The sequence below is a fragment of the Grammomys surdaster genome, unplaced genomic scaffold, assembly GCF_004785775.1.
Source record: "Grammomys surdaster isolate TR1022 unplaced genomic scaffold, NIH_TR_1.0 132377, whole genome shotgun sequence".
NCBI lineage: Eukaryota > Metazoa > Chordata > Mammalia > Rodentia > Muridae > Grammomys > Grammomys surdaster.
This window is the reverse complement of record NW_021622127.1, coordinates 1-3,038: the sequence shown is the minus strand read 5'-3', so window position 1 is coordinate 3,038 and position 3,038 is coordinate 1. Positions and strand designations below refer to the sequence as shown.

The 3,038-nt window shown below is 43.5% G+C and overlaps 1 long non-coding RNA gene across 1 annotated transcript; it reads right to left on the bottom strand.

Moving 5' to 3' along the window:
- Positions 1 to 187: 187 nt before the first annotated feature.
- LOC114615678 lies at positions 188 to 2,227 on the bottom strand. Its single transcript, XR_003710502.1, has 2 exons — positions 2,158 to 2,227; positions 188 to 353 (listed from the first exon to the last, which is right to left on the bottom strand). It is a non-coding gene; the product is annotated as an uncharacterized LOC114615678 (long non-coding RNA).
- Positions 2,228 to 3,038: the final 811 nt, after the last annotated feature.

Sequence of the window (3,038 nt, the reverse complement as noted above, 5' to 3'; positions counted from 1 at the left end):
GTGTGTGTGTGTGTGTGTGTGTGTGTGTGTGTGTGTGTGTGTGTTACAGCACGCATATGGATATCAGAGGACAACTCAGAATAAAGTATGTTCTCTCTTTCACTGTGTACTTCCCACAGAAGGAACTCGGTCTTCAGACTTGGTCGCAAGTGCCTTTACCCACTGAGCATATTAGATTCCAATTTCATAAGTCACAATCTTTTTTTATATTTATTTTTAATGTTGTGTATGGTGGCATGCTGTAAGGGTGCACATGCATGCAGTTGCTCATGAAGCCCAGAAGAGGGAGACAAATATCCTGTAGCTGTAATTAGTTGTCTGCAGTCAAAAACAGATGCTGGCAATGAGGTCCCCTAAAAGAAAAATACACATCCTTAACCACTGAGCCATTGCTCCAGTCCCACCTTTTTTCTTTTTATACATATATTCTTTTTTTATGTGCATGGGTGTTTTGCCTGCATCTATGTATGCACACCACATGCATGCTTAGTGCCCATGGAGGTTAAGACAAAAGTATTGAATACTCTCAAACTGGAGTTACAGATGGTTGTGAGCCACCATGTGGGCACTGGAAACAGAGCCCAAGTGCTCTGCAAGAACAAAAAATACTCTTGACAACTGATCCACATCTCTAGTACTCCACCCATTTTAACATGTGTGCACACATGAGCACATGTGCATACACGCATATACAGAATGGTTCATAGGGGCTCACAGAGACAGAAGCAGAAATCATGGATCCTAAATGGGTTTGCACTAGGTCCTTTGCATATATATGTGGTTATTTAGGTTGGGAATTTTGTAGGACACCTAACAGTGGGAGTAGGGTTGTCACTGACTTTTTTGCCTGCTCCTGGTACCCTTTTCCTCCTACTGGGACTGTTGCAGTGAGACAAATCTACTTTATTGTTTCAAGGATGGGGTATATAAGGGCTTCTGGGTGTACAAGTGGAGAGGGTTAATTGGGCATAACATCATGTGGGAAGGAAGAGCTGATTGGTTATAATATAGCACCTAATTATCATGGGGGCAAGAAGTCAGAATGGGACTTGTGCTCTGAGTTACAGTGATTGCAGTCAACTCTTTACAAGTAGGTCATTTATTCAGACAAGGTCAGCCACCCGTGCTAAGGGACATTCTCCAGACAAAGGCAGAGAAAGAGAAGCCCCACTGAGGAAGGGAGTCCTCCATTTTATGCAGAGCTCAGAAAGCCATCTAGACATGAAGGACTGTGACCTTGATGGCAGGGTTCTCCCACAATGTGTGTATATGCACATATCTGTATGTGCAGAGGTGCACATGAGGGGAAGGGGCCCATGTGCATGTGTGCATGTGCCTACGGAGGCCCAAGGTTGGCACTGAGAGTCTTCTTTCAATGCTCTCCTCTTGTTCCAATTTGATTTCTCTTGCTGTAGTTAAAAACTTGGTCCAAAAGCAACTTTGGGGAGGTAAAGATTGTTTGGCTTATACTTCCAGACCACAGTCCACCTTTAAGGAAAGTCAGGAGAAGACGTCAATCTAAAAACTTAAGGCAGGAACTGTGGAAGGGATACTTTTTGCTGGCTTCCTCACAGGCTTGCTTGCAGACCCATGCTTCACTAGTTGTATATAATAGGCCAGGCCCACCTGTCCAAAGAATGGTGCTGTCCACAAGGAGAAGAGCCCTACATCCATTCAACAATCAATCAATCTCTCTCTCTCTCTCTCTCTCTCTCTCTCTCTCTCTCTCTCTTTCTCTCTCTCTCTTTCTCTCTCTTTCTCTCTCTCTCTTTCTCTCTCTCTCTCTTTCTCTCTCTCTGTTTCTCTCTCTCTCTTTCTCTCTCTCTCTCTTTCTCACACAAACATACACCCATACACACACATGTACCTATACGCCAATTGTATCTAGTAACTCCTCAATTAAGATTTTTTTTCCTTTCATACCACTCCAGGTTGAAAATTAGAGCTAATACGACTCCTATGGGGGAATATGGACCCTGAACAAGCCATCTATTATAACTAGGCAAGACTTCCAGTGGAGGGATAGGGACACCAACCCAGCTACAAAACCTTCAACCTACAGTTTCCTTTGTCCTGCTTACAAGATGTGAGGGGTAAAGATGGTACAGAACTTGTGGGAATAGCCAACCAATGACTGGTCCAACTTAAGACACATACCAAGAGCAGGATCCCACATATGACACTCCCTGGAGGACCAGGAATCAGAGGTAAGATAGCCCAGAGACCTAAGATAGAAACAAATATCACAAGCAAAAAGAAAAATAAATAAACAATCAAACAAAAAGTCAATGAAATTATTCCTAATGATCTTCTATACTTGTAGACTAGCCTAACATAGTCATCATCAGATAGGTTTCATCCAACAGCTGATGGAAACAGATGCAGACATCCCCAGCTGTTGAGGGATCTTGCAGAAAAAGTGGAGAAATGATTGAAAGAGCCAGAGGGGCCAAGGACAGACACCACAAGAAAACCTACAGAGTCAACTAATCTGGACCCATAGACGCTCACAGAGACTGAAGAACAATCAGGCAGCTTTTGTGAGTGTGACCTAGGTTCTCTGCATATATGTTATGGTTGTGTAGCTTGGTATTCTTGTGGATCTCTTAACAGTGTCTGCTTTCGGAACTCTTTTCCTTCTACTGGGTTGCCTCATCCAGCCTTAAAATGAGGGATGGTGCCTAGTCTTATTGCAACTTGATATGCCACCTTTGGTTGATATCCCTGGGAAGCTTGCCCTTTTCTGAAAGGAAAAGAGGAGTGGATCGGGATGGGATAAGGGACTAGGGAGGAGGTACTTCAGTCTGGACATAAGATACGAAAGAAGAATAAATTAATAAAAAAAAAACAAGGCTAACCAGCATCACCTCATACATTGAAGCAAGGGCTCTCAGTTGAAACCAGAATGAACCAATATGGCTATTTCTAGGCATCCCCTGTCTCTGTCTCCCAAGGACAGAATGACTGGATGGCTGCCACACCCACATGAGATTTGAGGATCTCAACTCCAATCATCTCCACAGCCCTGGTTGTTTTCT